This window comes from Triturus cristatus, chromosome 2_2 (genome assembly GCF_964204655.1).
Source record: "Triturus cristatus chromosome 2_2, aTriCri1.1, whole genome shotgun sequence".
NCBI lineage: Eukaryota > Metazoa > Chordata > Amphibia > Caudata > Salamandridae > Triturus > Triturus cristatus.
This window is the reverse complement of record NC_140582.1, coordinates 1,063,142,567-1,063,164,435: the sequence shown is the minus strand read 5'-3', so window position 1 is coordinate 1,063,164,435 and position 21,869 is coordinate 1,063,142,567. Positions and strand designations below refer to the sequence as shown.

Below are 21,869 nucleotides of genomic sequence, written 5' to 3'. Positions count from 1 at the left end.
TTTGTGTCTTTCCTGCCCCTCCGCTACGAGGAGCAGCATGTTTTTGGAGGTATACGTATTTAAGCATGGAGGGGTGAAGCTTCCCCACACTGTCCCGGGGGGCACTACTTCTTTGGGCATTCATGAATTAAAATGCGGGGGTTTGTTGCAGATTGCCGGCCTCGGGGAGTACGATGTTCGTGAGCTTTAGATTGGATGGAGGCGCATCATCCAATTTTTGTTTCGTAGCTTTCCATGGCCCTGGGTATCGTTATGTCCGAGGGCCGGTTTCAACAATGAGCTGTGGTGCCTACGGCATGGACATTGTAGTGTGCTATGGCAAGACGGGTCATTAGTAAACTTTTGCTTCGCTTGATGGAAGCGAGAGGAGGAAATTTGCTCTAACTTTCATGAGGCAAAGCAGATTTGCTTTGGGGCAAAGGGAGCTTGCATTGAGCTGCTGGCTTTGTTGAAAAGGAATAGTGGGTAACGTTAACGAAAGGGTGAAGATCACAAGTTCACCAACATTTATCCCAAGAGTTTCTGCTACATTGAATGCCACGTGCAGGTCATAAGTTCACCATATTTCATCCTAACAGTTTCTGGGACATTCAACAGTACCTGCAGGTCAGAGGTTGACTAATTGTTTAAGTTAGAACAGTACCTTTCAAATGCAAATATTAGGTGTGGTTGCGCTGCGCATGTGTGATCTTATCCTATGTAGTGTACGTTTGAATTTTTTTTTATTATTTATTATTATCAGAAACATAGTTTTTCCCAAAATTAATATGCACATTACTTTATAGTACATACTGTTGTTTATCACCTAATCAGTTATCAATTTCTGAAAAAAAGCTTGCTTTCCACGTTTGTGATGTTGCAATGGTTACATGGTCTTGTGTGTAACATATAGGGATGAATTGGTGTGTTATATCAGCCGGGTTAATGTACAAGACATGTCCTTTTGCAGATTGAAGCTTGTGGGAAAATACTGGGGGGGAGGGCTTTAACACGGACATGCTTTATTAACTTCAGTGAGATAAAAAAATGAAATGTTTCCACACTTCATGCATTGGATTGTGCACGCTTATGAAGCACATGTTAAGGTATTTAGAGGCAACCAGCCCGTGCTGTACCTAGGTATATCACAGAGGCAACAGATCGAGAGACTGAGAATTCCTTGAGCCCCACCCCCCACACCCCCCATCCTCTTCCTCCCGGTCTCTAGCAGTTTTTCTCCCGTGGTTTGTAAAAGGAAGGTAACAGTGGCCCTTGTGCTTTGACTGTCACTGGGCTGCTGGGGGCATGTGACGGGCAGACAGAAAGTTATAATCGATTTCTGTGCTATATAAAAAAGCTGCACACAAGGGCATATTATTGAGGAAGTGGCAGAGAGAGGCGTTAGCGTTCTTGGCTTAATGTGTCTTTCCGCCACTTTGGAAATGCGGGGCTGCACTATATTAACAAGGATATGGTGGAACCTTGCATTTTGTCACTGCAATGATGGTAAGTTTCACAACTTAGCACTAACGCTGGCACCCTAGCACCAGAGTGTAAGGGCGTCTGCGAGCAGAGAGGCTTGTTTATGTATAGGAAGTTGTCCCTTCCACCACATAAATAAACATAATATGCTAATTTGTAATTTACGTGTGTGCTGCTTTATGCAGCACCGATGTAAGTTGCAAAACTGAGTTTTGAAAAAATGTTTGTTTATGTACACCTTCCTGTACATAATGAAACTATGGCATTTTGCTTTTTGCATGTGTGTTGCACAAGAGAGTACACATTAAAAAAACAAAAACGAGTAGAAATAAAGCATTTCTCCTCGTTTCACTAAATTAAGACCAGGGTTTTTCTGCTCTTAACTTTGGCGTTGCCTTCTATTAACGCTGCCCTTATTAATAGGATGCAGCATCAAAATCAATGGGTGTTTAGGTGGAGTGCCCCTCACAATACCCACTGGACGCCCTTTCACGGATAACATAGCGTGAAAGGGGACTTTTTTAACAAGGCAGTGTTAAGCTACGTTAAGTGGCTTAACACTGCCTTGTTAATGAGGCGAGGCCCCTATCGTCACCACAACGTAAGTGAAAGTAACGTTGTGGTGGCGATAGGGGCTTGTAAATATGCTTCACAGTTGTAACTTACATATTACTTCAATTTACATTGCTCGACTATTGGTGTTAACATTTAATTTTGCTAAGGTATGTGTATGCTTGAACATGTATTTTCACACGAGTTATATATTGGAAGATGCGATAGCTATAAAACATTGGTATACATGTTGGTGTATGTTTCTTTTATGTATGCTGCCACTACGAAAAGGCACAGATGTATGCATTGTAATAGTAATATGGTGACACTGTCAACTGTAACTTGAAAAGAGATTCTGGTTTGCATTTGCTTAGGCTGAAGATTGTTAGTAGTTGGTGGGTAGTGAACATGGGACAGGCAAATGACGTTAAAACATGGTGGGAAAGGAATTAACTGTGAGTAATGTGTTTGTAACTTATGACACAGACATGATACATTTTTTAAAATTTATTTTAAAGTAGATGGTGTAATGTGCAGTATATGTGCCATAACAAAAAAGAAAGTGTATGATAGAATTATAATCAGTCTAATAGTTAATCAATATCTAAAAAAGGGAGATGTTATCAGAAAAAGAGAATAGAGAAAGGACCATTTTGAGTTACGTTTCTCTCTCAGCTAAAAAGAGCTTTTATTATAAAATAGAACATGTCAGAGGTTTGTCTGCAGACTACATAACTTTTAATATAGATAGTAAAGTCCCCAACTGCCAAGTCGCCCGTTTCTAACAGTAGCTCTGTAAAAACCAGGCAAACAGAGTGGAAACATCAAAAGAGCGTAAGCAAGTCTGTAACGGGGAATTCGTAAAGAAAGTCAAAGTCTGAAAATCCAAAAAGGAAGGAAAAGCGAAAAGAGAAAAAAAACCAAAAACATTGTTCTTGAACTGTAGAAATAAGAGCTCATCAAATCGGGATTACCATGCACACTTATGGAGATTCATTGACGCTCAAGAACTCAGAAGCACCGTGATATGCAATCAGTTCCAAAAGGTCATCTGCAACTCTACTCGCAAAGAGGGTGGCCATCCAATTTAGCAAGTCGAAAGAACACACATGGTCATCGTAATCTTCTGCAAGCAGGATCATGTCTGGGCAACTTGCATGATATTCGATGATAGTCTGCTGCAAGAGGCTCTCCATATGAGCGCATGTACTCCATCTTCCCCTTATTGCATTATTACAGGCATCCATCAAGCGTGAGTCTTAGGAACAAAGTTGGTCATGAGCCACTAATGGACGCAGAAACACTTCATAATCCAGGGGATCGTGTGAAGTAGTAGAGAGGCAGACTTGGAGGTCGCATTCATAGTGGCACCGGAGACAATAGAAAACAGGTTGAACACAGGTGAAGTACACTTAGTGGAAATTCAGGCGATATCTGATGCCAGATATCGCCAATGGCAAGCATTTAAAAAGTTGTAGCCTTCGTCCACGGTATAGCTCCATTTGCAGAGGATGGGGTTAAGCAGAGGATGGGCAGTCATTTCATAGTAGGAGCTATAGAACAACTTTTCCAGAAACAAGGAAGGAGCACCAAGGGACCCGCCAAATGCGCTTGCGAAGTTAGAATGAATTAAATCCAAATTACTATGAAAATAGTCTGAAAAGAGATAACATGGTGGGATAGTTTAGAAAAATGTGGTAGGCCTTGAGTTTCAGACTGAATACATATTTGGTGTATAAAGTGTGCAAAATGTAGTGGGAGATTTCCATAGAAGACTGAGTCAATGTCAGTTGGTGGTTTAGCCACCTGATATTTCAAGGTCGCATGAGGTTATATGAGACCCACTTGATGTTGAAACAATAGCGTTTTCTGTTACTGTTCGCTATTTATATATGTTTTCAATGTAGGAATGGAAGCCCAGACCAAACTATCTTCAAGCACATGTGAGGGAGGAGAAAAGACAGTGGTTGAACATGTTACACATTGTGAAAGAGTTGCACTGTACAGGACGCCTGCTTGTCGGTCAGAACAGTTGCAGCTATTTGGAATAAGAGAATCTATTTATAAAAGCACACTGAGCATGGGATTAACAGCAGCTACTGGAGTTTGTTTAAAAAAACAGTTTAAAATAGGAGCAGAAAGTTAGAATTGCTGTTTAATTTAACTTCTGTATACACTAACGAATATTGAACAAAGCAAAGTGTGGTTGTCTGTTACTATAACTTACTTATCTTCATTTTGACAGCAAAATGCAAAAACAAAGAATGCAATTCATGAATAAAAGTAGTTTCAAGGTAGTTAAATGTATAAACTGGGTAATGTTTTATACAATCATGGAGGCTGTGGTATACAGAGATCAATCAATCAGACATTAGCAACAGAATTATGTAATCCCCGTTTTTTCACACTAAATTAATGATTGAGGCAGTGCGGAAGCACGGATGGATTCCCTCTGGTACTACTCATGCACTCCCACAATGACCGAGAAATTACTGTTGAAGTCATTATTTTACTTAGGCGGTTTCCGTGCAGTATTGTAAACAGGAAGGTATAATCTTTTTAAAGATATTGTTACTTAGGCAGAAGCGATGCAGTTATATAATCAAGTAGGCACTACTACCACACAAATGAAATCAATCATGGATTACTTATGCAGTTATGCAATGAGCGAGGGAGAGAGTACTTTTGCACTGAAGCATTCATAGAGGGACTATGCAGTTTTGAATTTTTTTAAATAGTATTTTGAGCATATCTATTCAGTGATGTACAAAGGAAGTAATTCTTTAATTATTATGGGAGTACACTGTGACTCATAGAAACTGTGCCCCACCACCCTGCAGCACGCCCTATGCGAGCCGCCAGTGCTTAAGGGCCACTAATGTGTATTCCAGATTCTTTAGTCCTGGCGCCGACAGGCCCCCAACCCCTTAGAGGTACTACAGGGTCACAGTAGTAGAATATCCACTGTGACGCTATAATAGCTCATGGGAGAAGGAGAATACAGACGAAAAGATAGAAAAAGATAAATGACAAAATGTTATCAAGCCTTTAACATCTTTAACGTTTCTGTTCTCTGGAACATGGGAATGTTGAGTCCTGGCGCCGACAGTCCCCCAACGCCTCTGTAGTGAAATAGAAAGACAGTAGCAGAATATACATGGCTGCACTATATCACCCCAGGGTAGAAGGAGAATAGGGGCAAGAAGAGAGAAAAAGATAAATTACTAAATGTTATTAAGCGTCTTACTGTTTTTAACTTTTTGTTGTTTGGGACTCAGGAATTTTGAGTCCTAGCATCGAACAGCCTCCAACTCCCCTGAGATGAAATAGAAAGGCAGTAGTAGAATATACACAGCTCCTCTATATCATCTAAGGGGAGAAGACGAATATGGACTAGAAGAGAGAAATGACAACATGTTATCAAGCGTCTTACTGGTTTCATGTTTGTGTTCTCTGGGACCCAGGAATATTCAGTCCTAGGGCCGACAGGCCCAAAACTCCTCTGAGTCTGTACACCCCCAGCACTTGATCCCAACACTGACCAATGTGTGAACACTCCTGCTGCTGACAGCCAATCCATTACTGTCTTGGGGAGGACGGAAAGCAGCTGGAGACAGATAACAATCGTGCTACTCTGGAGTCTGTTCTGCACTGGGACACTGTGTGCACAGACAGGCAGCTCGGGGCCCAGCTCTGAGAAATGGCTGCATGTTTATTTATATATTCGAACTCATTCTATGTCAGACAAATGAACTCTCCAGTTTGGGAGAGTTAAAGCAAGAGGCCCCACTTGCCCACTGCAAGTCTGTATGCATTCGTTCATGTTCCATGTGTAAGCAAACTACCGAACAAAACTTTCAAAACATGAGAAACGAATGACACATTTTAGATGTATTTTGGAACCAGCAGAGCAAAGAAAGTTATTTTGCATTTTTGTTCGCTGGAGGCTGTTAAATTTGTTTCTGGTAGTATGAATACATTTTTTAGACAAAAAAAGCATTGGACTAAAAATCGATGAAGAAACACAAACATAGCATAGGTTGACATAAGGGAATCTGATTGGTAACAATGCCACACATTAGTCTATTGTTCTGCACTAGCGATTCAGCTAGCCATACATCTAACACACCTCTATAATGCTCAGAATTTAAAGGTGTTTGGGGATTTTCTCCAACAAACATATGTTGTCACAGCAGAGCAGCATAAACGTAATCCTTCCCTTTATAGTGACTTTTTATAAAAAGAAAAAATTGGGGAACTGATCTATTTGATAGTTTCTATAATTTAAATAACAAACTATTTGTTTATCTGTCCTTAAATGCATCATGCAAGTTACTGGTACTAACCGTATACAATTTAAACAATTTATGTTTCAAGGAATGTCCTGTACAGACCTTAAATGAGCAACTGAATAGTCAGCCGCAAGAACATCTACTTAGATCATGTATTGCATTTATTATAGGGTACTACACCCAGGTACACAATTTTGAGAAGTGAACGCTATAACTAAATAATAGCGAACGCTTCAAAAATGTATTTAACTTGCTTTGCAATGCCTTAAGACACATATATAATGCAGATTCAATGTCCCCTTTGCATACTATTCAATTAATTTGCAATCAAATTTCAATCAAAATAATTGCATTAAGTTTTTTCTGTGCACCAAACCTGTCAGTGAATGTCAGCCACATCTTAATTACTTTGTACTAACAATGCCTATGTAAATATCATGCCTTCTACAAGCAATAAGAATGTATAAAATGTTTAATAATGAAATGTTTTCCAAACAAAAACGTCAACTCCCATCATGCATCATTATGTGCAGAGGATGGCGAGACTATAAATTGTAAACATAAAAAAAGCCAACCCACCGTGAAAAAGACCCTGTGTGGTCGAAACGCGTTGGTGTGATAGCTGTGGTATGAAAAAAAAAACGGATTTTGGGACCTACTGAGTGCCGCAAATTCATTGGAAAAGGAAAAAAAAAAAAAAAAATATATATATATATATATATATATATATATATATATATATATATATATATATATATGAATGTAAATTCGTCTCTGATGCTGCCTTGGTTAGGAAGACGAAGAACGGACCCAGACTTCGGTGCCAATCACTGAGATTTTTATTCAAATTTCTTTGTACCAGTCCGCCATATATATATATATATATATTAATTACCTACTCGTGGTCGCCAGTAGGTAGTTATAGTTAGGACCTCGTTTCTATTCAAAAAGCGGTTTTTGTTTTCCCAATAACTTTGGCGTCTTTTGACAAATGTTTGCGAAATGTTCAAAACTTGTGGGGTACTCCGGTCAGCTCCTGTCTTGAAAGTTTCGGGGAGATTCGCCAAGCGGGGTCCCAAAATGTGTTTTCCCCATGTAAATTCCCATAGGACACTTTAAACAAAGCTGCAGCCTGAACTGATGAACGGAATTGCACCAAATTTGGCAACAAGGTAGGTCTTGGTTCAGAAAGAGCCCTTTTTGTTAAATGGTGTGAATCAGTTCAGTAGTTCTTGAGATATTAGAAAAAAGAAAAATATCGATATCTGAGCACCAGGGAGGGTTTGCGAACCCTCCCAGGCACGAGCTTCACTCTGATTGGCTGCCAACACTCCAAACCAGGAAGTGTTGGCAGCCATCTTGTGACTCGGTAGAACCGAGTCACAAGAAAAAGGGTGAAACAAAGTGAAAAATGAAGACAAGGGGGCAGGGTAGAAACACCCTGACCCCCTAGGCCTGCTCAGGGGGTCCCACAAGGACGCCAGGTCCAAAAAAAGCATTTTTTTTTAATCAGCCAAATTTGCGCAGGGGTCAATTTCCTTTAGATGCATGAGTTTATTACATGAACAATTTATACGTACATATGTTTAAAAAATGACTGTGCCAAAAATTACTATTATGTGTTATTTATAATCTAAAGTGCCTAGTGCAGATTGTATAAATTAATAAATAACCCAAAAATAAGAAATCTAATGTTATTTCCTATAGAATTAATATAAAAGGTGCTTAAAAAGATGTTTAAAAAGAGAGGCAAGCTGTAAATGCCTTTTTGCTTTTCAGTTTAACAGGGGACGAGTGTAATTCATGAAAGTGCTTATTTAACCAACAAACCTGAAGGGTATATTTGATTTAAAGAGCTTCATCAAATCTAGAAATGACCATTGTCTGAAAATCTTCCATTGATAATCGTATGTGATTAAGACCTCACAAGCTTGCACTGCTATAGCTTGATTAAAATCTTAAAAAATTCACATATAATTAATCCATTGAAAATAGACCCAGACTTATAGAAAAGTATGCATGTCTTCTGTGTTGTTTAGTCCATTCGGGAATTTGCTATCAAGTTCTAGAATAAATTTTGTTTCCCGTTGTTTTAGCAACTTTTCCCGATTGCCCCCTCTTCGTGGGGCTGGAATGGAATCGATAGCAAAATATGATAAACACTTAATATCATTGTTGTGTGCTACTTTAAAGTGTTGTGCAACTGGATAGGCCAGATCACTATTAATTATAGCGCGTAGATGTTGAAGTATCCTCATGTGCACCTGTAGCTTAGTACTTCCCACATACCTAAGCCCACAAGTGCACGTGAGAACATACACCGCGTGATCGGTTCGGCAATTGTAATTACCTTTGATAATTGCCTCATTCTTTCTAAATAGAGTCCTATATTTTGTTGTATTTACTCCAAATTTACACGCTCGGCATGCTGTACATTTAAAGAAGCCTTGTCTTGGTTTTAACCAAGTTTCGTTTTTGCCTGTCTCTGGACTATTTCTTGTCAATTTAGCTCCCATAGATTGTGGTTTTCTAAACGTGATTGTTGGTTTAGTTGGGAGTCTGCTGTTAAGGACACTGTCCGTCAGGACTATGGGCCAATTTTTATTAATTATTGAACTCAATTTTCGCTCTTGGCGACTATATGATGTTATTAGTCTTGGTGTGTCTTCAGTTATGTCTGCAGGAGCTGTCTCACTCATATCTTCTTGTGGCAGTAGTGATGCTTTCGATCTGTTATCAGCTTTAGTCACTGCTTCAGCCAATCTCTTATTAGTGCATCCTCTCTTTCTTAATCTAATGAGGGCTTCTTTTTTGCAGCTTTCAAAATCATCTACTGTGCTGCAAATTCGTTTTAGTCTCAAGATTTCCCCATACGGGATACTACTAATCAAGTGCTTGGGGTGTGCACTAGTTGCGTGTAGTGTTGCGTTTTCTGCTGTTGGTTTTCTATATGCAGTGGTGGCCAACCTTCCTTCATTGATATAAATACATACATCTAAGAATTCTATTTTGGTTTGACTGATATGAGATGTAAAATGTAAATTCAAGCAATTATTATTAATTGTTTTAACAAATTCCTCAGCACTTTCAATACCGTCATTCCATATAATAAAAACATCATCAATGTAGCGTAACCAATGAATAATCTTATTTGTGAAGATATCATGGTGCTGCACCTTGAGGACCTGCTCCTCCCAATAGCCCGCGTGCAAACACGCGTAGCTAGGGGAGAAGCAGGCCCCCATCGAAACACCCTGTATCTGCCTATAGATATCTTTCCCAAATGAGAAATTGTTATTATTCAGACACCACGTAATCAGGGCAGTTAAAATTTTGTTGTGCATGTGATATTCGCAAGGCCTTGACTCCAAGAAATGCTCAACAGCAATTATACCCAATGAATGTTCAATACTGGTATAAAGTGACTCTATGTCCATAGTCATTAAAATCAGATTGTCTGCCCATACAATATCCTGGAATTTATTTAAAAAGTCACCTGTATCCTTAACATATGAAGGTAACGATTTCACCAGATCTAATAAAAAATAGTCCACATATTCCCCCACATGTTCAGTTATGCTCTTAATCGCTGAAATTATGGGGCGGCCCAGGATTGGAATAACATCTTTGTGGTCTTTGGGTAGCAGATATAAGAAAGGAAGGACAGGGTGCTCGTTGTACATATATTGATATTCCCCTGTAGTAATCAGGCCTTCTCGCTTCCAATGTTGCAATTCTTTTTTATAGAGTCTTTTGCTTTATTATACTCCCTTATTGTAGTTTTCTCATAACAACACTCATTGTTCAACTGTCACACAGCTTCTTGTACATATTCTTTTCTGGGCCACAGCACTATATTCCCGCCCTTATCCGATTTTTTAATAACAATTTCAAGGTCTTTGCCCAATTTGTTCATCAGATTTTGATATTGTACCTTATTATGTTCCATCTTACTTTTTTTGTAGTTAACTTGGCGGTGAAATTTTTTTATGTCCTCAGTGACGCATTCATGAAAAATATCGATAGCGTTTGGGCATGATCGGCAAAAAAGTGGATTTAGGCTTGTATGGGCTTTCGCCAGCACCTTTTTGAAATAAATCAATTTTTCGTATTCTTTGCTGAGTAGAATCTACAGGTTCTTCTTGTTGGTTGATTACATTCGGCTCATAGCTCAGGTCATGCAGAGTTAGCAGTGTCTGTATATCCGATACTTGTAGTCTTGGCGGAACATTAGTTTCCACAGGTTGTGTACTTTTTACTTTTTCTAATCCTGTTTTGATGGTAAAGAATTTTTTGAGCTTTAATTTACGTATGAAACAAAATACATCAACTCTTGTGGTCGCATAATCAAAGTTGCTTTCTGGACAGAAATTGAATCCCAAGGCAAGTAGCTGTTCTTCAGCCTTGGTTAGTGTGGTTGTTGACAAATTTATAATGGTTTTTTCATCAGGATCTATTATTTGCGCATTGATTCCTTCTCTTTTCTTTTGGCTTCATGTTTCCGCCCGCGGCGCTGTGCGCTCCTGATTGTGTTCCGCCTTTTTCTATTGGCTTCTTTTAGTTTCTGGGCCTCAATGTTTGTCTCCGTTCCTCCACTAAAAAATCAATCTCTTCCCCAAGGCTGAGAACTATTTTGTTTGCTGCTCTGTCCACATTCACTCCTTCTATGCTTGAGTCACTGGTAATGGATTCCGTATCAGTACTTGAAGCATTTGCATCGCTTACAATTGTTTGCACATTGCTTACAGTGTTTGGTTTAACCTTGCCACTAACTTTAACTTTTTTACGTTTTCATATTTTCGGGCAAAGGTATAGATTTGACCTAGCTCGTAATCAGCCTGATCACGTGCAAATTTATGTACTTTTCTTGCTTTAATCCTGTCTTCGTGTTTTTTTAAGCGTTCATTAATTTCATTGCGTTTTACTGCAATGAAGTCTTTCTTTTCCGATTTACTCAGCTCTTTATTGATAGTTTCAATTTCAATTAGCAGCGCTTGGCGGTCAATCTCAGCATATTTAATTAAAATATGGACCAAATTCATAGATGCTACTAAGTTGCTCTCACCCCACTCCCTAAGCATGTGAGGATTGGGGTTGTGAAAACTTGGAGCAAGAAGTATCCTAAGTCTACGTGGTACTCTGCCGACCTTCACATATTTTGTTAGGGACTTATGTTCCCACCACTTTGTTATCTCATTTTAAATTTTTTTCTCCAGGTCTTTTAAAAGAAATTTGATGTCATTCTCTACATTCGATTCCAGCGCTCTTATGGTTGGCGCATTCACATTCACTTTTGGTATATTATTAAACAACTCGTCCACTGCTGCCTCTCATTCGCATACTGCGTCTGTGGACATTTTTAGAGGATGTTCCAGTGAGTTTTAACCCCAGCGGTTTGCGGGTTTTAAACAAACTGATATGCTGATTGTCCTTTCTCCCCAACTTACGGAAATGCCGTCTCACTCACCAGCTTTTGCTGACGTTCCTCCGACCCAAACAACGGCATCCTCCCGCTGATGCGCGCTCTCCCGGCTTGTAGGGGGTTGCAGCCAATATTCCTTTTGGGATTCAAAGTAGCGTTAGGTTGTGGGCTCCTACCAACTCACAGGGAGGGGTCCGTTTACCGGAAGCAACCTCACTTCCGTATATTGATGCATGCAATACACCTCCCAACATTTCCTTTTGGCGAACTGACGAAAGACGGACCACCAGGACAAATCCAATGGCAATATTTCTTTATTTCTCACTCCTCATTCCATGACGCGTTTCGGGCATCCAGTGCCCTTGATCACATAAGGAGACTGCAGTACGCCATATTTTTTATACTTTTTTCCCCTCAATGCAACACCACGTGATAATAAACAGTGAAGAAACATTATGAAATGTAAACTGATTTTCTTTTCCATATGCATCTTTATAATATAAAAAACAGTATATTTTTCGTTTTACAAATATTTCTGAGAGCTCCTGAATAAAACACATATATTGTAATATTTAAAATATATATGTAGGCTCACATTTTTAAATATTGTGTGTTTCAAAAAATAAAAAAATTCATACATCCAATATTTTAATTATTTAAAACTGAATAAATATATGTATACATAATTTAAAGTATACACATTATCACACATCAATAAATACAAATTTAAATATCATATACATATATAAAAAGGCCTGGACCCGGGTGCGCAAAATGGTCCAGGGAAAGGGGGCCATACAGCCCCCCTTCTTAAAAAAGAAAAAAAGCCTCCTTTCTCCACTACACTGCAAATGCGCCTCCTGGCGCACTCCTGGTTGGAGGATGACGTCCCCTTGGCTGCTGAGCGCCCTTAGGGGCCAAGAAGAATGTTACCTTCTGTAAGCCCCACTGGTGGGGTATGAGGTCCCCTTATCTGCTGAGGGCCTCAGGACTAAAGTGGACTTGCTCCCCGAAGCAGTAGTGCACAGGAGCTGCGTTTGCAGAGTGGTGGAGCAAGGGGGCGTGAACTCTCATGACCTCTCAGCAATGCAGCTGTGTGGGTCTTACTGGAGGTAACAGGAGGGCTAGTTGGTCCCCTTGTACCCTGAAGAGCCAAGAGGACTTCATTCCCCAACTAGAAGAGCACCAGGAGGTGCATTTGCAGAGTGGTGGAGAAAGGGGGCATGGTCACTGAAAACCTCTCAGCAAACCCACTGTCTGGGACTTACTGGAGGTAACACGAGGACTTGTTGGGCCCCAAAGACCCTCTGGAGCCAAGGGGACTTCATCCCCCAACTAGTAGTGCGCCGGGAGGTGCATTTGCAGAGTGGTGGAGAAAGGGAGCGTGGCCTCTGACTACTTTTCAGCAATCCTGCTGTGTGGGACTTACTGGAGGTAACAGGAGGGGTAGTTGGCCCCCAATGACATCCTTGGGGGACAGCTACCCCTCCTGTTACCTCTAATACGTCCCATACAGCAGGCTTGCTAAGAGGTCTTTGGCAGCCACGCCCCTTTTCTCCACCACTCTGCCAACACAGCTCCCAGTTGGGGGATGAAGTTCACTTTACACTGAGGGACCTTGGGGGCCAAGAAGCCCTCCTGGTACCCCCTGCAAGTCCTACATAGCGGAATTCCTGACCGCTGGACGGAGGCCCTGTCCCCTTTCTCCACCACTCTGCAAACATGACTTCTACTTTAAAAACTATAGAAATTCACTGAAAAAAACAAAGGTTACAGGGACATTATAGTTAGAAATTAGCATTTACAAAACCTTAGAAATTCAGGGGCGTCATAGTTAGGCTGACATTTCAATCATACAAAACCAGAGAAATTCAGCAGATATAGTTAACTGAGCTAACTATAACTCACTCCCTCGCAATGCACTGCTTATGACCTCACATAGTACATCACTCTTGACATGGTCATTGACATCACTGATGACATCACTGATGAGATCTCAAATGACATCACTGATGACATAATCCAGTAACCCTGAGTGTTTTTAATAAGATTATGTGTGTTAAATAAATATATAAAGGTGTATTGGTGAATCAGTGGGTGTATACGTGCCAGTATGGATAATTCAGTGGGTGCGTGACTTTATAATTGAGTGATTAGGTGTCTCAGTGAACATAAGGGTGAGTGACTGAGTTGTGCAAATGTCTGTATCAGTCTTTCAGTTGGTGTCTAAGTGGCTGTATGGGTTGGTGAGTGGGCACATGAGTGGGTGTATGGGTGATTGATTGGTTGTCTGAGTACCTGTATGAGTGTCTATGTGGGTGGGTGAGGGTATGTGTGACTGCCTGCATGGATGAGCGATTCGGTCAGTCAGTGGCTTAATGGGTTAGTGAGAGCATCTGTGGGGGGCTGTATGGGTGACCGAGTGTGTGTATGGCTGTGTTGGTGAGTGAATTGATGTGTCAATGGTATATGGGTGAGTAACTGCAGTATAGGTGAGTGTTGGGAGTATATGAGTGACTGTATGTGTGACTTATTGATTGCAAAAGTGGCCACATGGGTGAGTGTGTGCTTGTGTGAGTGACTGTATAGGTGTGGGAGTATGTGTTAGTATCTGTATGAATAAGTGAGGGGGTGTGTGTCTAACTGTATAGGCGAGTAAGTGGCTGTGTAATTGACTCTATGGGTGAGTGACCAGGTGTGTGAGTAGCTCTATGGGTGACTGACAGTATGTGAGTGGATGTATGGGTGTATGAGTGGATATATTAGTGGCTGTATTGGTCAGTGAGTTGGTTATGAGTGGCTGTACAGGTGAGTGTTTTATTGTGTCTGTGACTGTATAGGTGAGTATGTTTTAGTTTCTGTATGAATAAGTGAGTGGAGGTGTGTATAACTGTATAGGTGAGTAAGTGGCTGTGAGATTGAGTTTATGGTTGAGTGAATAGGTGTGTTAATAGCTCTATGGGTGACTAACAGTGTATGAGTACCTGTATGGGTGTATGAATAGATATATCAGTGGCTGTATTAGTGGGTGAGTTGGTGTATGTGTGGCTGTATGGGTGACTGAGCGGATGTGTGTGTAGTCCTATGAATCAATGAGTGGGTGTGCAAGTACAGGTATGGGTGTGTCAATGGTTTTGAGAATGCTACTTTGGAAGTTGGAGTGGGTGTATGAAAGGTTATATTGGGGTGTGAGTGGGTGTGTCAGAGATTATATGGATGATGTGATCAGTGGTCATTTGAGATGTCATCAGTGATGCCATCAGTGATGTCACTGACCATGTCATGAGTGATGTATTATGTGAGATCATAAGCAGTGCATTGCGGGGGCGCGAGTTATAGTTAGCTCAGCTAACTGCTGAATTTCTCTGGTTTTCTACGAGTGAACCTACCTCCAACGTCCCTGTAACCTTTGTATACCAGTAGGTAGTTATAGTTAGAACCTAGTTTCCATAGGAAAAGGGTTTTTTTTGCCAATAACTTTGGCGCCGTTTGACTAATGTTTACGAAATTTGCTAAACTAATTGTTCATGCAGATCAGTTCCTGTCTTGAAAGTTTGGGGGTGATTCATGAAGGGGGGGTCAAGGAAAAAAGGGGGGTCCCAAAACATGTTTTCTTCATGTTAATTTCCATAGGAAACTTTAGACACTGCTACAGCCCGAACTGTTGTACGGCATTACACCAAATTTGGCAAACAGTTAGCTCTTGATTCAGAAAGCACGCTTTTTTAAAAATGGTGTAAATCCATTCAGTAGTTTTTGAGATATTTATAAATTTAGAGTAATCAAATTGTGAGATCTGATTGGCTGAGGCATTCCGAGCACGAGCTTTCCTGGGATTGGCTGCCAACACTTCAAACTAGGACGCTTTGGGAGCCATTTTGTGACTCTGTTAAGTAGAAGAGGGTAGGGTAGGAACAGTGACCTTCCTAGGGTGGTCAGGGGTGTCACAGGGAGTCGGAACATAAAGAAACAGTTTTATATGTTTTTGGCAGAATTCGCATAGGGCCTGGAATTCATGGCGGAAAAAAGAAAAACGGAGTGCGGTGTGGAGTGTTTCATTTAATTAAGCCCTCGGGTGGGCTAGTTCCTGGGAGCAAAGTTTAGTTATAATGCGGGGTTTATTTCTGTGATGGGGAGCGACACGTAGTTGGAGCAAATATAATGATATGGGGGCAGAGGGGTTGCATCTTCTGTCCCCTTCCGCTTAGAGGAGCAGTCTTTTGAGGTATACGTACAATTTCAATGTGGAGGGTGTGGAGGGGGAAGCTTCCCCAGACTGTGGGGAAAAAGAAAAATGGAGTGCGGCGTGGAGTGCTTCGTTTCATTAAGCCCCCAGGTGGGCTAGTTCCCGGGAGCAATGTTTAGTTATGATGCGGGGGTTGCCATTTCCTTGCAGCAAATATAATGATATGTGGGGTTTGTGTCTTTCCTGCCCCTCCGCTACGAGGAGCAGCATGTTTTTGGAGGTATACGTATTTAAGCATGGAGGGGTGAAGCTTCCCCACACTGTCCCGGGGGGCACTACTTCTTTGGGCATTCATGAATTAAAATGCGGGGGTTTGTTGCAGATTGCCGGCCTCGGGGAGTACGATGTTCGTGAGCTTTAGATTGGATGGAGGCGCATCATCCAATTTTTGTTTCGTAGCTTTCCATGGCCCTGGGTATCGTTATGTCCGAGGGCCGGTTTCAACAATGAGCTGTGGTGCCTACGGCATGGACATTGTAGTGTGCTATGGCAAGACGGGTCATTAGTAAACTTTTGCTTCGCTTGATGGAAGCGAGAGGAGGAAATTTGCTCTAACTTTCATGAGGCAAAGCAGATTTGCTTTGGGGCAAAGGGAGCTTGCATTGAGCTGCTGGCTTTGTTGAAAAGGAATAGTGGGTAACGTTAACGAAAGGGTGAAGATCACAAGTTCACCAACATTTATCCCAAGAGTTTCTGCTACATTGAATGCCACGTGCAGGTCATAAGTTCACCATATTTCATCCTAACAGTTTCTGGGACATTCAACAGTACCTGCAGGTCAGAGGTTGACTAATTGTTTAAGTTAGAACAGTACCTTTCAAATGCAAATATTAGGTGTGGTTGCGCTGCGCATGTGTGATCTTATCCTATGTAGTGTACGTTTGAATTTTTTTTTATTATTTATTATTATCAGAAACATAGTTTTTCCCAAAATTAATATGCACATTACTTTATAGTACATACTGTTGTTTATCACCTAATCAGTTATCAATTTCTGAAAAAAAGCTTGCTTTCCACGTTTGTGATGTTGCAATGGTTACATGGTCTTGTGTGTAACATATAGGGATGAATTGGTGTGTTATATCAGCCGGGTTAATGTACAAGACATGTCCTTTTGCAGATTGAAGCTTGTGGGAAAATACTGGGGGGGAGGGCTTTAACACGGACATGCTTTATTAACTTCAGTGAGATAAAAAAATGAAATGTTTCCACACTTCATGCATTGGATTGTGCACGCTTATGAAGCACATGTTAAGGTATTTAGAGGCAACCAGCCCGTGCTGTACCTAGGTATATCACAGAGGCAACAGATCGAGAGACTGAGAATTCCTTGAGCCCCACCCCCCACACCCCCCATCCTCTTCCTCCCGGTCTCTAGCAGTTTTTCTCCCGTGGTTTGTAAAAGGAAGGTAACAGTGGCCCTTGTGCTTTGACTGTCACTGGGCTGCTGGGGGCATGTGACGGGCAGACAGAAAGTTATAATCGATTTCTGTGCTATATAAAAAAGCTGCACACAAGGGCATATTATTGAGGAAGTGGCAGAGAGAGGCGTTAGCGTTCTTGGCTTAATGTGTCTTTCCGCCACTTTGGAAATGCGGGGCTGCACTATATTAACAAGGATATGGTGGAACCTTGCATTTTGTCACTGCAATGATGGTAAGTTTCACAACTTAGCACTAACGCTGGCACCCTAGCACCAGAGTGTAAGGGCGTCTGCGAGCAGAGAGGCTTGTTTATGTATAGGAAGTTGTCCCTTCCACCACATAAATAAACATAATATGCTAATTTGTAATTTACGTGTGTGCTGCTTTATGCAGCACCGATGTAAGTTGCAAAACTGAGTTTTGAAAAAATGTTTGTTTATGTACACCTTCCTGTACATAATGAAACTATGGCATTTTGCTTTTTGCATGTGTGTTGCACAAGAGAGTACACATTAAAAAAACAAAAACGAGTAGAAATAAAGCATTTCTCCTCGTTTCACTAAATTAAGACCAGGGTTTTTCTGCTCTTAACTTTGGCGTTGCCTTCTATTAACGCTGCCCTTATTAATAGGATGCAGCATCAAAATCAATGGGTGTTTAGGTGGAGTGCCCCTCACAATACCCACTGGACGCCCTTTCACGGATAACATAGCGTGAAAGGGGACTTTTTTAACAAGGCAGTGTTAAGCTACGTTAAGTGGCTTAACACTGCCTTGTTAATGAGGCGAGGCCCCTATCGTCACCACAACGTAAGTGAAAGTAACGTTGTGGTGGCGATAGGGGCTTGTAAATATGCTTCACAGTTGTAACTTACATATTACTTCAATTTACATTGCTCGACTATTGGTGTTAACATTTAATTTTGCTAAGGTATGTGTATGCTTGAACATGTATTTTCACACGAGTTATATATTGGAAGATGCGATAGCTATAAAACATTGGTATACATGTTGGTGTATGTTTCTTTTATGTATGCTGCCACTACGAAAAGGCACAGATGTATGCATTGTAATAGTAATATGGTGACACTGTCAACTGTAACTTGAAAAGAGATTCTGGTTTGCATTTGCTTAGGCTGAAGATTGTTAGTAGTTGGTGGGTAGTGAACATGGGACAGGCAAATGACGTTAAAACATGGTGGGAAAGGAATTAACTGTGAGTAATGTGTTTGTAACTTATGACACAGACATGATACATTTTTTAAAATTTATTTTAAAGTAGATGGTGTAATGTGCAGTATATGTGCCATAACAAAAAAGAAAGTGTATGATAGAATTATAATCAGTCTAATAGTTAATCAATATCTAAAAAAGGGAGATGTTATCAGAAAAAGAGAATAGAGAAAGGACCATTTTGAGTTCCGTTTCTCTCTCAGCTAAAAAGAGCTTTTATTATAAAATAGAACATGTCAGAGGTTTGTCTGCAGACTACATAACTTTTAATATAGATAGTAAAGTCCCCAACTGCCAAGTCGCCCGTTTCTAACAGTAGCTCTGTAAAAACCAGGCAAACAGAGTGGAAACATCAAAAGAGCGTAAGCAAGTCTGTAACGGGGAATTCGTAAAGAAAGTCAAAGTCTGAAAATCCAAAAAGGAAGGAAAAGCGAAAAGAGAAAAAAAACCAAAAACATTGTTCTTGAACTGTAGAAATAAGAGCTCATCAAATCGGGATTACCATGCACACTTATGGAGATTCATTGACGCTCAAGAACTCAGAAGCACCGTGATATGCAATCAGTTCCAAAAGGTCATCTGCAACTCTACTCGCAAAGAGGGTGGCCATCCAATTTAGCAAGTCGAAAGAACACACATGGTCATCGTAATCTTCTGCAAGCAGGATCATGTCTGGGCAACTTGCATGATATTCGATGATAGTCTGCTGCAAGAGGCTCTCCATATGAGCGCATGTACTCCATCTTCCCCTTATTGCATTATTACAGGCACCCATCAAGCGTGAGTCTTAGGAACAAAGTTGGTCATGAGCCACTAATGGACGCAGAAACACTTCATAATCCAGGGGATCGTGTGAAGTAGTAGAGAGGCAGACTTGGAGGTCGCATTCATAGTGGCACCGGAGACAATAGAAAACAGGTTGAACACAGGTGAAGTACACTTAGTGGAAATTCAGGCGATATCTGATGCCAGATATCGCCAATGGCAAGCATTTAAAAAGTTGTAGCCTTCGTCCACGGTATAGCTCCATTTGCAGAGGATGGGGTTAAGCAGAGGATGGGCAGTCATTTCATAGTAGGAGCTATAGAACAACTTTTCCAGAAACAAGGAAGGAGCACCAAGGGACCCGCCAAATGCGCTTGCGAAGTTAGAATGAATTAAATCCAAATTACTATGAAAATAGTCTGAAAAGAGATAACATGGTGGGATAGTTTAGAAAAATGTGGTAGGCCTTGAGTTTCAGACTGAATACATATTTGGTGTATAAAGTGTGCAAAATGTAGTGGGAGATTTCCATAGAAGACTGAGTCAATGTCAGTTGGTGGTTTAGCCACCTGATATTTCAAGGTCGCATGAGGTTATATGAGACCCACTTGATGTTGAAACAATAGCGTTTTCTGTTACTGTTCGCTATTTATATATGTTTTCAATGTAGGAATGGAAGCCCAGACCAAACTATCTTCAAGCACATGTGAGGGAGGAGAAAAGACAGTGGTTGAACATGTTACACATTGTGAAAGAGTTGCACTGTACAGGACGCCTGCTTGTCGGTCAGAACAGTTGCAGCTATTTGGAATAAGAGAATCTATTTATAAAAGCACACTGAGCATGGGATTAACAGCAGCTACTGGAGTTTGTTTAAAAAAACAGTTTAAAATAGGAGCAGAAAGTTAGAATTGCTGTTTAATTTAACTTCTGTATACACTAACGAATATTGAACAAAGCAAAGTGTGGTTGTCTGTTACTATAACTTACTTATCTTCATTTTGACAGCAAAATGCAAAAACAAAGAATGCAATTCATGAATAAAAGTAGTTTCAAGGTAGTTAAATGTATAAACTGGGTAATGTTTTATACAATCATGGAGGCTGTGGTATACAGAGATCAATCAATCAGACATTAGCAACAGAATTATGTAATCCCCGTTTTTTCACACTAAATTAATGATTGAGGCAGTGCGGAAGCACGGATGGATTCCCTCTGGTACTACTCATGCACTCCCACAATGACCGAGAAATTACTGTTGAAGTCATTATTTTACTTAGGCGGTTTCCGTGCAGTATTGTAAACAGGAAGGTATAATCTTTTTAAAGATATTGTTACTTAGGCAGAAGCGATGCAGTTATATAATCAAGTAGGCACTACTACCACACAAATGAAATCAATCATGGATTACTTATGCAGTTATGCAATGAGCGAGGGAGAGAGTACTTTTGCACTGAAGCATTCATAGAGGGACTATGCAGTTTTGAATTTTTTTAAATAGTATTTTGAGCATATCTATTCAGTGATGTACAAAGGAAGTAATTCTTTAATTATTATGGGAGTACACTGTGACTCATAGAAACTGTGCCCCACCACCCTGCAGCACGCCCTATGCGAGCCGCCAGTGCTTAAGGGCCACTAATGTGTATTCCAGATTCTTTAGTCCTGGCGCCGACAGGCCCCCAACCCCTTAGAGGTACTACAGGGTCACAGTAGTAGAATATCCACTGTGACGCTATAATAGCTCATGGGAGAAGGAGAATACAGACGAAAAGATAGAAAAAGATAAATGACAAAATGTTATCAAGCCTTTAACATCTTTAACGTTTCTGTTCTCTGGAACATGGGAATGTTGAGTCCTGGCGCCGACAGTCCCCCAACGCCTCTGTAGTGAAATAGAAAGACAGTAGCAGAATATACATGGCTGCACTATATCACCCCAGGGTAGAAGGAGAATAGGGGCAAGAAGAGAGAAAAAGATAAATTACTAAATGTTATTAAGCGTCTTACTGTTTTTAACTTTTTGTTGTTTGGGACTCAGGAATTTTGAGTCCTAGCATCGAACAGCCTCCAACTCCCCTGAGATGAAATAGAAAGGCAGTAGTAGAATATACACAGCTCCTCTATATCATCTAAGGGGAGAAGACGAATATGGACTAGAAGAGAGAAATGACAACATGTTATCAAGCGTCTTACTGGTTTCATGTTTGTGTTCTCTGGGACCCAGGAATATTCAGTCCTAGGGCCGACAGGCCCAAAACTCCTCTGAGATGAAATAGAAAGACAGTAGTAGAATATACATGTTCACACTATCTCAACCAAGGGGAGAGGGACAATAGGGGCAAGAACAGAGAAAAAGATAAGTGTCTCCTGAATTCTGTCGTTTTGTGAACAGGTGTTGCTGACGTTAAACATAAATGCAAATAAACAAACAATGTAACAGCTGAATATCAAACATACGTTGAACTTTTTAGA

General features: G+C 40.6%; 1 long non-coding RNA gene across 1 annotated transcript in view; it reads left to right on the top strand.

Annotated features, from left to right (window-relative positions):
* LOC146863153 (uncharacterized) overlaps nucleotides 1-21,869 on the top strand; it is a 208,425-nt gene that overhangs the window by 126,285 nt on the left and 60,271 nt on the right. The gene's annotated exons all lie outside the window — the stretch shown is intronic.